The sequence below is a fragment of the Etheostoma spectabile genome, chromosome 6 (assembly GCF_008692095.1).
Source record: "Etheostoma spectabile isolate EspeVRDwgs_2016 chromosome 6, UIUC_Espe_1.0, whole genome shotgun sequence".
Taxonomy (NCBI): domain Eukaryota; kingdom Metazoa; phylum Chordata; class Actinopteri; order Perciformes; family Percidae; genus Etheostoma; species Etheostoma spectabile.
The window spans coordinates 28,227,967-28,242,590 of record NC_045738.1 but is presented as its reverse complement, the minus strand read 5'-3'; the positions used below and the strand labels follow the sequence as shown (position 1 = coordinate 28,242,590).

The window sequence follows — 14,624 nt, the reverse complement described above, 5'->3', positions numbered from 1 at the left end:
ACGTAAACTAGTTTTAACTAACGTACTCCTAACATAACGCAGGCTAGTTCTAACTTAACGTAGTCCTTACTTCACGTAGGCTAGTTCTAACTTAACGTAGTCCTAACATAACGTAGGCTAGTTCTAACTTAACGTAGTCCTAACTTCACGTAGGCTAGTTCTAACTTAACGTAGTCCTAACTTCACGTAGGCTAGTTCTAATTTATAGTAGTCCTAATTTAACGTAGGCTAGTGCTAACTTACCGTATTGTAACAGAATGTGGGCTAGTTCATACTTAACATATTCTAACATAACGTAGGCGAGTTCTAAGTAAACGTAGTTCTAAGACAACGTAGGCTAGTTCTAACTTTACGTAGTTGTAACATAACGTAGGCAAATTGTGACTTATTTGTCAGTACATGATCTATACTGCTTGCACAATTCAATATGCGCATGCATATAAATACGTAGTAGAAAGCGTGACGTTTCCCTACACTATTTGTATCACACATGCATGGAAACGGATCGTGCAATCAGCACAGACCGCGTACCCACAGAATTCTAACATAATGTAGGATAGTTCTAAGTTAACGTAGCTCTCACATACCTTAGGCTAGTTTTAACTTAACGCAGTTCTAACACAGCATAGGCTAGTTCTAACTTAACATAGTTCTAACACAGCATAGACTAGTTCAAACTTAAAGTATTTTAACATAATATAGAATAGTTCAAAGTTAATGTAGCTCTCGCATAACGTAAGCTAGTTCTTACTTAACGTAGCTCTCACGTAACGTAAGCTAGTTCTTACTTAATGTAGTTCTAACACAACATAGGCTAGTTTTAACTTAATGTAGTTCTAACACAACATAGCCTAGTTTTAACTTAATGTAGTTCTAACACAACATAGGCTAGTTTTAACTTAATGTAGTTCTAACACAACATAGGCTAGTTTTAACTTAATGTAGTTCTAACACAACATAGCCTAGTTTTAACTTAATGTAGTTCTAACACAACATAGGCTAGTTTTGATTTAATGTAGTTCTAACACAACATAGGCTAGTTTTAACTTAATGTAGTTCTAACACAACATAGGCTAGTTTTAATCTAATGTGTTCTAACAACATAGGCTAGTTTTAATTAATGTAGTTCTAACACAACATAGGCTAGTGTTTACCTAAGTAGTTCTAACACAACATGGCTAGTTTTACCTAATGTAGTTCTAACACACATAGGCTAGTTTTAACTTAATGTAGTTCTAACACAACATAGGCTAGTTCTAAATCTAACGTAGTTCTAACACAACATAGGCTAGTTTTAATTAATGTAGTTCTAACACACATAGGCTAGTTTTAATTTAATGTAGTTCTAACACAAACATAGGCTAGTTTTAACTAAGTGTCTAACACAACATAGGCTAGTTTTAACTTAATGTGTTCTAACAAAACATAGGCTAGTTTAATTAATGTAGTTCTAACACAACATAGGCTAGTTTTTATGTAGTTCAACACAACATAGGCTAGTTTTAACTTAATGTAGTTCTAACACAACATAGGCTAGTTTTAATTTAATGTAGTTCTAACACAACATAGGCTAGTTTTACCTTAATGTAGTTCTAACACAACATAGGCTAGTTTTACCTTAATGTAGTTCTAACACAACATAGGCTAGTTTTAATTTAATGTAGTTCTAACACAACATAGGCTAGTCTAACTTAATGTAGTTCTAACACAACATAGGCTAGTTTTAATTTAATGTAGTTCTAACACAACATAGGCTAGTTTTAATTTAATGTAGTTCTAACACAACATAGGCTAGTTTTAATTTAATGTAGTTCTAACACAACATAGGCTAGTTTTAACTTAATGTAGTTCTAACACAACATAGGCTAGTTTTAATTTAATGTAGTTCTAACACAACATAGGCTAGTTTTACCTTAATGTAGTTCTAACACAACATAGGCTAGTTTTAATTTAATGTAGTTCTAACACAACATAGGCTAGTTTTAACTTAATGTAGTTCTAACACAGCATAGACTAGTTCAAACTTAAAGTATTTTAACATAATATAGGATAGTTCAAAGTTAATATAGCTCTTGCATAACGTAAGCTAGTTCTTACTTAATGTAGTTCTAACACAACATAGGCTAGTTTTAACTTAATGTAGTTCTAACACAACATAGGCTAGTTTTACCTTAATGTAGTTCTAACACAACATAGGCTAGTTTTAATTTAATGTAGTTCTAACACAGCATAGGCTAGTTCTAACTTAACGTAGTTCTAACACCACATAGGCTAGTTTTAATTTAATGTAGTTCTAACACAACATAGGCTAGTTTTACCTTAATGTAGTTCTAACACAACATAGGCTAGTTTTAATTTAATGTAGTTCTAACACAACATAGGCTAGTTTTAACTTAATGTAGTTCTAACACAACATAGGCTAGTTTTAACTTAAAGTATTCTCACATAACGTAGGATAGTTCTAAGTTAACGTAGCTCTCACATAACGTAGGCTAGTTCTAAATGTTTACTAAGTGGAAATTTACACACTTTATACATATACATAAAAAAAAAAAGAAAATTCCCCTCTCACCCCTTGTGGGGTGGTTTGTGTCATCCTCAAGGTCGGGACCTCTACCAGAGGCCTTTGAGTTTGAGGGTTCTGCGCAGTATCTTTGCTGTTCCTAGGACTGCACTCTTCTGGACAGAGACCTCGGATGTTTTACTTGGAATCTGCTGTAGCCTTTCTCCCAGTTTGGGGGTCACAGCCCCCAGTGCTCCGATTACCACTGGCACCACTGTTGCTCTTACTTTCCACATCTTTTCCAGCTCCTCTTTCAGGCCTTGGTATTTCTCAAGCTTCTCGTATATAATATATGTATATATTATATATATATATATATATATATATATATATATATATTTAGTTGTAATAGTTGTAAGTTGTAGGTTCTTGTATATTGGATGTCCTTGTTTTTGCCTAACAGAGGACATCACCCAGTAAGACCTTTACTTCCGGGCATCTTTATGCCCATTTGTGGTTCAAACCAAAAATAGAACGAGATGGTAAACTAGCTGGATCTTCAGAACACATCTAAATGAAATGTTTAGCTAAGGATGAGAGGAAATCCATCTTACTGCTGTATGCATGAGGACCTTCAATCAGGCTAATTATATCCAGGACAAAATACAGATGAGAATAAGACACCTGGATTTATTTCAAGCATGTAATCAAGCAAAACATCCTCAGATACATAAAAACATGAAATCATGCGGATGTGTCTGTTTCAGGCCCTTTAAATCACCATCTGTCCTACTGGCAACAAACACTGGTTTTTGTGGAGTTGTGTTTTCAATCAGAAAATGAAGATATGATTTTTAGCTTCGAGGAAAGGAAATATGGCAGCGTACCTCTAGCTAAGCAATAAGCACACTGTCACATTTCCCTCAACACAGACTACAAACAACTCCCCCTTCCCCTGAGTTACTGTGATGGATAAATCATGCTGTTTTTGGCCCATTACCTCAACTGAGGCCTGGCTATTTCCATGACAACGAGTTACTGTATCTTGGTCGAAATCAGTCCATGGCTCAAAGCTAATGGGTTATTATTATATGACTAACGATGTTGAGTAATTTTCTCTGCCTTGGTCTGATCTCCCAGGATTCTGCCAGCAACCCACCCCCAACCCCCGCCCAATGCTAACCTGTTCAAATCTCTCATGCAGTCACAAACCCTATCAGGAGCTCCAAGACAGGACGGATTGGACACAGTCCCCCTGGATACATTATCACAGGCCATTTGATTTCTCTGGTCATTGCTGCATCATCGCACAAGAGCATCGAATCTGGTCATCTTTAAACAGGAGAGCTATATGTGAGCTCAACATGTGAGAAACTATGACTCCAGTGTGAGCATATTAAACATTAGACATGCTAATCATTAGCGGGATTGCATTGTAACTGAGAGAAAAGATGAAACAGTGCTTGAATTTAAATAATTGGACTCCAACAATAATGCATGTGGTCTGGGGGATGTTAAAAAAAATAAAAAGCCGAAAATTGGTATCTGGCATATCCTATGGCCAATATTCCATCATAATGTACTGTTCTAAATTATTGTGTACTTTGAGTATTCTACCAACCTTGGTTTGCCTACTAGTGCTTTGCGTCAGACCCATAGACTGTCAACATGGTTGTGCCTTAGCTGTGATATAATCACAACATACCACAGCCTGCTGTCAGAACTGTTGCTTAATGAGAATTAGGCTTTGTACGCTTTAACCCACAAAGTCTTAAAATAGTAATTAAAAGCACGCCTATTCTTGACTGATCAAAACTTTTGTAATTACAAAAAAATATATATACAGTATATATATAAAAAAAACAGTTTTTAATACAGCAGGAATTGCTTAGGATTGTGGGTATTGAAGTCCTTATCCAAGACATTGCGAATAAAAGACGAGTGTAGCTGAAGAGATGCAACTTCACCTCCTGGTCCCTGCCAGGTGCCCTTGAGCAAGGCACCCCCCCCCCTCCCATATGAGCATATACAATCACTTAGTCATGTGGTAGCTGGTTTTAAGTCTAGACCTATCATCAATGGTTACGATTTAATGGCTAAATACTCCAATTGTCAATGGAGAAATTGCAATGTATTTTTTTTTTTTTTTTCAATTTGCTTCATGTAGTTCTACTCGAATATATGGGGTCAGTTTCTGCAAAAAGGCCTATGACAGAAAGTTAGTTAATTATGTTTTACCTACTGCACCTTTAAGTAAAAGTAAAACTACATATTTTAAAAACTACTATGAAGTAAAAGTATACAAAAAAAAACTACTAAATTACAGCAATGCGAGTTTGTACTTAGTTACTTTCCGCCTCTACACGCTGCTGCCAACAATGAACATGAAGCAGACTGGTGCACTCCTGCAGGTGTGTGAGTCCTTTTCTGTGTACGTGAGATCTTATTTCGAAATCACGACTGCGCTTCGCGCGTGTATTTAACTACCTCCCTACTATGAAGCACGAGCTACTAATCATGCACAGACGTGCACCAACGTGCTTTTTAGCCCATTTTTCTTGGCGGACTAAAGCTGCATTCCGCCCCACCCCTTGCAAACAACATCATCACTGTACCTAAATCAGGAAGCACCGACACGTTTTCTTTTCTGTTTTCTTTATTATTATTATTTTTTTTGTGACGGAGACACTTAGGTGATTACAGCTACGGTGAACCATAAAGCGGGAAAGGCGTTATTGTTGTTGACGTCCACCGTCGACAACTGTCGAAAGAAGACTGACAGTTGGTTACATCCAGTGCAAGGCTCAGCTGTGGATGCATTTGACACAGACTAACCGGAGAAGGGTATGTGCACAGTCAACCTGGTACAATTTACAAAAACCAATAGCATAGCGTAGCATACAAGGCGAGAAAGCAAGTGTAAAGACAGCTACATGCTATGCGTTACTCATTTTCTATGGGTACGCGGTGTAGGCTAACGATAATAATGTTATCCACGTCGACATTGTTTACAATGCGTAACAGCCGTTTTGAAACCTGCAGGGAAAAATGCTCGGAATGTCACTTTCTTCCTTGTCCAAGTCTACCTAACTTGGTGTAACCGTACGTCGTAAATGTTGTTTAATAAGCATCACTGTCAGTGCTTTGTCATGTGCTTTTGATATTGCGTCGCCCCCCACCACAACTACCACTTTCCGTTAACAGTTCACGCAATTTAACGCTTCTTTGTTTAGTGGCAATATAACAAACTGTGTTGAATAACCCTCAATGCCTGATGTTAATCATTAGATAGTTGTCTTTAATTCGGCTAAAGTACCACACGCCAGGCAGGACTTTAACCCAATAAAAGTCAGAGATTCGAAACTGCTCCACACTGTTTGCTTCCGTAAACCACGGTGTGTTTGGGTAACAGTGTTCCGTTGGCCCAACAGGGAAACCAGTTATTTAGTTTAAACTTAATTAAATGCACGTATTGATAAATTGATCATATGCATGCCGAATTTATTAGATTGCCATGACAATTCTTAAAAAGTATAATTTATGTTACAGGACGCTTGATATTATTTACTAAACCTTAACTCTTCTTTAAATTGAAAGATTTTAAATGGAGTTTTGCGGCTACACTTTAGGGCTGTACTGTAAGAAAGGAACATGTCAGTATCAGGGGTTTGAATATACCAGTATGTAAATTTTGTCTTGGCCAGTGGATATACTGGTCCTTTTTAGAGTAGAAAAACAAATGTGTAAAGCGTGGAAGAAATTAAATATGACATCACTCTGCATCCTAAGCAGGACTGTTGAGCAGCAAGCTCCACTTCTTCGACTTGCTCGACTTTATATTAATACAGTTAAGGCCTGTAACAGAAACCATACAGACTCTATTGGCCTAACTTAACAGAACAACTGTTAAGATGTAACAGCAGCGTATGACCCTATAACAAGATATGGACTGTCACTTAATCAATTAAAGGGATGCAATGCTCATTTACTGTCGCTGCTATGCATGGCCTATAAATAAAGTACTCACTGGTTGTTTATGTCTGAACCGCGCTGATTTATTAAAGGCTGCATCCCTGAATATCCTCTAGACAGAAAACATTCAGCAAGGTAACCTCTGGCTCCATGTGATGCAAACTACATGTAGGTCTAATCTTCACCTGTTTCATCCTCCTTTTGATAGAGACAAAACACAAAGCATCCTGTTAGTTGAAATTGAGGAATAGTATTTTCAATAGATTATATCAGGTGCACCATGATGAAAATCATGCTGGCACACATGCCACATGACATGACTGGACTAATGTTTTGTGGCATGTCAAGGATTACTAAAAAGACAGAAAAAGCTTGTATTGACAAACACGTAGCAGGATGCCAGCAGTTGTAGGTTAGTCCAGCGGTTCCCAAAGAGGGGGCCGGGGACCCTCAGGGGTCATTGGAGGGGCTTTTAGGGGGTCTCCAACAAAAAGGGAATTATTTTTGGTCACTGTAATTCCAATTATATATATATATATGACAGTATTTGACGCTCTTGGGTTACATACACTTTGCGTAATAAAACATTTAAAGCAAAAATCCTATCAGATGGGGGGCTTCTGGGACAAACTCTTATCAAATTTATGTCAGTTTAGAAATCCTTGATGGGATCAAGTTTGGGAACCACTGGGTTAACCTTCACATAGTTTGAGGAGAAGCCTCTGTTTGCCTGTGACTACCTGAGCTGGGAACGCCGCAGGAATGTGTTCCTTTGCATTTCATTGGATTTTTCTCAGCATAGCCAGGAAAGAAAATGCCGAGAGGTTTGCTCAGCCATCACGTGTGCATTCCTTTCTCTTGTACAAGACTAGCTTTTCCCAGAAGGCTTTTTTAAAGTGTAGTTTTGCAGACTGTTAAGTGAAGCTAGGTGTTCCGTGTTCCATACTAAGTGTACTTTGCATCTTGCTCACTAAATTTGTGTGCGACTGCTACACTATATTTATGTTTTGCAGGTGATACACTGAGGTTAGTCAACTTCCGTCCGCAAAGACTCAAAAACTTCCGCTCTTCTCTCACTTCCCCTCTGGTCTGCGCCTGTTCTTGGCAGACAGGTTGAGTCACATAATCTGCAATAGGAACACCCCCCTCTGCAACCACGCAGTAGTGCCGTTAGCTTTGCCCCAGGCGTGGTGCTGCCATTCATCCCAGGCTACAGTGTCATCCGCAGTGGCGTCACAGCCTGCAGTGTGTCAATGCCTCACGGGGAACACAGCAGATGATCGAGCCTCTGGATCCAAGTTGACAGGTTATAGCTTGGATTATTAGCTAGCCAACCCCAGTGGCCAGCGCTTGTGTATCTCCATTGAGGAGCGTTGAGCATAAGCTTCAGGCTCGAGGCTATATAACTAGGATGCCCCAGGGAGTGACGCATAACCATGCAAGACAAATAAATGCTTAAATTAACAAAGCAATAGCTATGCACAGCATTGGACCCCTGGGAGTATTGTTTTTCCATCTGAGTCAAATATTCCCTCAGAGCCATATGTGTGTTGTTCAAGAGGCAAGTCCCACAGCGGTCTTCTCAGAAATATAAAGATGTTGAGCAGAATGACAGCTGTATATTTGTCAGTACACTCAACCTTCCTCTTGCAGACCACCACCTAAGTGTGTGTGGAAGAACACGATGGAAAGGGCATTTATCTTGTCAAAAAGGAAGTTCCTGTAGGAAAGCAGTAGCTATAATGTTATAAAACAAGAATCTCGAGCCCACAGGCAAACATGCTATAGTTCAGCCAGACGTTCATGGCTGACTGGTCACTGAGCTGCCAAAACTCTGACTTCTTTTCTAGCCGGGTTCCCACATAGTCCTTACTTATTCACAGTGCCGAGCTCAATGCAGACTGGAATTGTTATTTAGGGAGGGGTGGAGATGGTCATGATTATCTGATAATGGCAGTGATGAGTGTCAATGCAGGGCTTTGTCCTTTTGTTGAGGAGTTTCCCAATCAGCAAAACATTCCTGTGGTGGGATGGTACGTGGCTGCAGCTCAGGATAGAGCAATCGTCCAATCACAGGGTGGGTCAGATGCAGAAGTCAAGTTTCCCTACGTTAGGCTAACAATTGTATGTTACCATTCATTAGTAAAGTTTTTAACATTGCTGATAATTGAAGTGAATTTATAAGGGGGGGACTGAGTAACTAAAAACTTTATGAAAAGGGATGAGGTTGGCACCACAGCTTTGTGTTTTTATCTGCTCTGTGGAGTAGTTATTTAGTGTCTCTCCTGCCAGTGGTTGGCAAGCATTACACTTTCATCTAAAGTCAATAACCGTTAGCTTAGCCCCACCCTCCTTTGTCACTGTTGCTACACCTGACAAGCTTTCTGTTCCTCTCAGCACATAACTGTGACAGACTTGAAAGTCACAAAACCAAGGAATACTTGAACCAAATGGACTTAGACAACGCAGCCGTAGCGATAACGTTGGTTGAAAGTGCTGTCACTAGTCATTATCATGTGAGCTGTGTGCAAATGTGAATTGTTTTTAAAGGATCTTAAATACGTAATGGCTTTGTACATGATACTTTGTCAGAAGACTGATCCCTGGCAAGAAAGTGAGCATTCTCGCCAACTGATAAAGAAACGCACAGTTCTTGTATTGCATGGTAGAGCTAGTTACTCCCAGCATCAGAAGTGTGATGAAGAATAATGGAAGGCCTGTCATTCATTTGACTAGGGCCAGTTTGTCAGTACAAAGCCGGGTCGTCCGGCAAAAAAGTTGAACCAGTTGGCCAATCATATAACCTGGTGAATTCCTGGTGAATTACTTTGTATCTTGAACACTGTATTTCTGTTTGTTTGTTTTTTTCTTTTTTCATTTTTTCTCAAACGTTATAGCCCTGTTCTGGCATCCTTACAGATAAAACAAAACAAGTTGAGGCCAAAAGCGAAGGAGAGTAGGGAAGTGAGAAGACTGAAACCATTGGGGCTGGCTGTCAGGATTCCTGCAGCGTTCACTCATGTCTGCACAGGCAGAAGCCCCCCCGCAGGGACAGATGTTGACCCTTGACCTCAAAAATCTTGTCAAGAGTAGAGTACTTTCTCTAGTAGAAAAGCCGATCGTTCCTATCACTATTTCTCATCTCATCACTGTCTCTTGCATACACACACACCCACTCAGTGTTCGTATTTGCTACGTAATTGACTCTGGGTATAGTGTAACACGGCGCAGTCACTGAGGGAAGGCGGAGGGTTAAAAGGAAGCTGTTGTTTCATATAAGAGGAAACTTAAAGCGAAACAAAAGGAACCAGTCAACGGCCGTCAGACGCACACGTGTTCCAGCCACTTCCGGCTTTAGCGGTAGACTGAGAAATGAGTTTGTCAGCATGTTGTGCCAGGCAGGCTTCTTATCCTATGAAATATGCACACAGTGGTTACTGGACATGCTCTGTAGAATAGTACGGCTCTATAGGCGGGTTGTTGAACACGGAGCTGCTGTGACAAATCTAGACAGAAGCTGTTTAGACTGCCTGCAATCGTACGACACTGGCCTGTATTTGAACTTCATAACAACATTACCAGACAGGATGTAGAAATCTATGATAATACCATACAACTGTTTGTCTGCTTCATCTCCCGCATCATCAGCACCCTGACCCTGGATCGGTCACAGACCTAACACCCTCTCTATTCCAACAGAACAATATCTCACCATCAGGAAGTCCATTTTTCCAAAAAGGTTATTTTCATCTTTGCCTTTGTGGGAATATCGGACTTGTAGTTCTTAGTTTAAACTAACAAGCTGCAGAGAGAGAGAGAGAGAGAGAGAGAGAGAGAGAGAGAGACACAGCCGCACCACATTGTGTACTCGGCTCCTCCACCCATATCTTCTCTTCTGCAAGTCATAGGCATATAAGAAAAAAGAGAAATCATTCTTGCTTTGAGGAAATATCCTTCAGACAGCAAAATCAATGCGATATATAAAGTCCATTTCTGCAATACTTTTTTTTTTTTGGCTCTCTTTTGGAATAGTTTGTCACAAAGTAAAGAAAACAGGTTCATAAAGCAAGCCTCATTTGAGCTGAATGATATTGTTTCGAAACTGATTATTCCGAATTTTGCAAGCATTATAAACAAGAAGATTAATGTTGCAATGTTGACCTTGCTATCAGTTGATGAAATATTACCTCAACCAAATTGGCAGCAGGCGACCAAGAGAAGGTTTTCATTACAGGTCCGATTCCTCTAGCTGTCCTGCAATCCGTCTAGATGACACTACTGTCATCTTATGTCTTTTTTTTTTTTTTTCTGCAAAATGTCAAAGCACTGGTTATCCTCTGGAAAACAAGATCTCTTTTTTTTGATGAGCTCTGTTCCATCGCCCACGTGTGAAACCAAAACCTGAAATGCTAACGGAGAACAGAAAACAGACATCCAGTATGTGCAACAGAAAACATATGGTGTGGAGGCTTAATGTGTTAAATGTCAAACTAATGAGCTCCGTGGTTATCCGTGTCAAAGCCATGTGAAAAGTGGCTCGTGGAGATGGGTATAAAAATAGCCTCAAGTGATATGCCGCGCCGACAGATAATTGCTCATATGTGATGCAGACCAATCGGTGATGGATTATTCCAGGTGCTGGCTTGAATGTGCCGCCCTATCATGAGAGAATTGCCCATCCTAAAGTGTATATGTATTCAAAAGGCAAAGAGAAATGTTTCAAGAGATGTACTCAGACACACCAGGCAGCTATCAGCAAGTAGTATGATTTAAATTATGAAGGAGCAATTTCACGTTTTCCACTGCCTTCCTTTCTGTCTAAAATACAAGGCGATGGGGGGGGGGGGGGGGGGGGGGGGGGGGGGAATAAAGGCCAGGCAAACAAGTGTGAGTTTTGCTTCAGTTAAATGTAAAAAACACCGTGGCTGAGTTGTAATTGCAGCATGTATCACCCCCCACTTCCCTCCACTCCCCCTCCTCTCTGCTTCTCACACTCTATTATGCAAGCGTCTTTTCTTGCAAGTTCTTGCAGGATCTCGGCTTTAAATGTGTAACATTCATGAGTAATGGGCTGCTTGTTGAGTTTCACAGAATCCTTGTGACGTCTCAACGTCCAGTGAAGAACTAGCTGTATGCAGATAGGGTGGTGTTATGAGGAAGTATGCTCCATGACGCAACCTCCACTCCACAACCTGCACTAAAAATAAACCATGGGTCCCGTTCTTCATTCTTCTGGTGAAATCAGTTACATCCACGAGTCTAGAATGTCAGTTTTATTTTGAGTTCATTGGAAGAGTGTTGTCCAAGATCTTTAGGAGTTGTGAGAGAAATTTGATAACTTCTGATGCAAATGTGCATTGGGTTTCTGAATCTCCCACCACCGCACACAGCGTCTCATTTCTCCGTTTTAATTTGCTGGCAGGATCAGAAGAGGATGACTGCCCAGAGTCAGAGCTTTAACCAGACCCGTTCGTCATACCTTTTTAAAGTCTAGAACTGTGTTAGGTTGATTTGATTCTTGACAGGTTCATGCGTGCCTGGTCATTTCATTTCTTTAAGCTGCTTAGAGCCTTTTTCTGCAGCAGTTGTTGGTGCACAGGAACCGAGAGTTAGCTCAAACTAGCAGCAGAACAAGCTTATTAAAAGTTGCACTAATCACTACGGACAGCTCAAGCACTTTAGAACGTCAAAATACATTTTTGCTGTTAACCCTAGTCTTCCCATCAAAATCAACACTTTTGTTGAGGCCTTTAATCAACATTTAATTTTTTTGTACTTTTGTCCCTTTTTTCTACAGTTTTACAGTCATTTTTGGTATTTATGGTCAATAAACCTCATTTATAGAAAATTAAACCTAATGTTTGAGTTAGAAAAGCAGATTTTAGGAATATTTTAGACTTAAATTAAAGGAAAGTATGTTGATGGATCATCAGACTGAAATATGTCAACTTTTACTCAATACTGTTTCAAAACAACTTAATGTTTTTCCCAAATGCGATAAAATTGAGTAAGACACCCTGAAATTAATGAAAGTAGTGATTTGTACTTGTTAAAGAGCGTTGTGTGGAATCAATCATGTTACTTTGGGTAGTTAAAAAGAACATTGATAAAGGAAAACGGGTCAATTTGACCCGAGGACAACATGAGGGCTAAAGTCTATTATTTCTGGTATTGTCTATATTCTATTTGCAATAGCTGTTACCAAGTACACATAAAAAGGGTTATATCTATCTGTCAACAGGTTTAGTGAAGCACACACACACACACACACACGGCATGGACATTAGCAGATGTCTCAACACGCACAGATGCCTTCATAGCAAATTTACTGGCCCATGGAATCCTTCCCCCTAATAAATTTGATTTACAACCAAAAATGGGGGCTGCCGCTCAGAGAGTTAGCATTTTGTTATTGTTGGAAACTACTGCAGAGCTTAACTCTCCAGTAGATCACTGACCTTATCCAACCTTTTATGCCAAATTGGGCTAAGTCGTTAGGTCATCGGTGCTAAATTTGCAGGATGTCGCTCAAGCCAACTAAACATTTTGAGATGCCTGGGCTTTTCAAGCTGTAGCCCCCAATCTGTTGCACACTCACAGTTAATGATTGCAATCCCTAGACTCCTGTGATGCTTTTATGAAACAACTGAACACATGCTTTAAGTAAGCCTATTTGAATAACTAGTATTTTTTAGTTGTCTCAGCCCTTATTTAATCGGCTGCCGTTTTAATCTAGTCAGCCCTGTACTGTGTATTGTCGCTGTCTTTGGTATTGTTTTTAATGTTAAGCAATTTGGGATTTAGTTAAGCTTTATGTTCAGATGGCCGCTCCTCTTAGGCGTCCTCAGTACATCTTACAACGGCACTGACTTTGAGAAGAAAAACTAATTCTAGTTTACTAACAGTTTTGTGAGGGTTTTGCCACTGTTGTAAATGCTGTGGCTCCCAATGCAGAGCTGTTCACTTACCATGGTGCTTTCATGTAAAATCTTGAACGTTTCAAGGTGATTAGATTTTGATTACAGTTGCTCTTCCCTGAGATGTCGAAGCACTGCCAAAACTGCTGCTAGCGGTAAACAGTGCTCCCCTGGGCTGTGTGTTCAGAAGACAATGGATGTAAAAGCACCTCAATGCCAAATCTGAATATACAGGGATATAATAAGTCTACACACCCCTGTTAAAATGCCAGGTTTTTGTGATGTAAAAAAATTAAAAAAAGACAAATCATGTCAGAACTTTTTGCACTTTTTGATTTTAATACAGAACTCAGTCTTTTTGGGAAGGAGTCTATTAGCATTGCACATCTTGACGTGGCAGTATTTGCCCACTTTTCTTTGGAAAAGTGCTCCAAATCTGTCATATTGCAAGGACATTTCCTGTGCACAGCCCTCTTAAGATTTCCGCACAGATGTTCAGTTGGATTCGGGTCTGGGTCATTCCAAAACGTTAATCTTCGTTTGGTGAAGCCATGCTTTTGTGGATTTGGATGTGTGCTTTGGGTCGTTGTCATGCTGAAAGGTGAACTTCCTCTTCATCTTTCTAATGGAAGCCAGAAGGTTTTGTTCCAAAGTAGCCTCGTATTTGGAAGTGTTCATAATTCCCTCCACCCTGACTAAGGCCCCGGTTCCAGCTGAAGATAAACATCCCCAAAGCATGATGCTGCCACCACCATGCTTCCCTATGGCTATGGTGTTCTTTGGGGAATGTGAAGTGTTGTTTTTGCGTCAAACATTTCTTTTGGAATTATGGCCAAAAAGTTAAACCTTGGTTTCATCAGACCATAACACATTTTCCCCCCCCAAGCTTTTGGGAGACTTGATGTTTGTTTTTGCAAACTTCAGCCGGGCTTGGATATTTTTCTTTGTAAAAAAGGCTTCCGTTTTGCCACCCTACCCCAAAGCCCATTCATATGAAGAATACGGGAGATTGTAGCACACAGCCAGTACTTGCCAGAAATTTGTGCAGCTCCTTTAATGTTGCTGTAGGCCTCTTGGAAGCCTCCCTGAGCAGTTTTCGTCTCGTCTTTTCATCAAATTTGGAAGGACGTCCAGTTCTTGGTAATGTCTCCGTTGTGCCATATTTTCTCCACTTCATGATGCCTGTCCTCACTGTGTTCCATGGTATATTTAATGCTTTGGAAATTCTTTTG

At 39.8% G+C, this 14,624-nt stretch overlaps 1 protein-coding gene across 1 annotated transcript in view; it reads left to right on the top strand.

The window, feature by feature from the left end:
* The first annotated feature begins 5,070 nt into the window (after positions 1 to 5,070).
* The window catches only part of mbpb (myelin basic protein b), a 68,478-nt gene continuing 58,924 nt past the window's right edge, over positions 5,071 to 14,624 (top strand). The window contains exon 1 of the transcript XR_004332427.1: positions 5,071 to 5,347. The gene's annotated coding sequence lies outside the window, so the exon portion shown is untranslated. The remainder of the gene's footprint in view (positions 5,348 to 14,624) is intronic.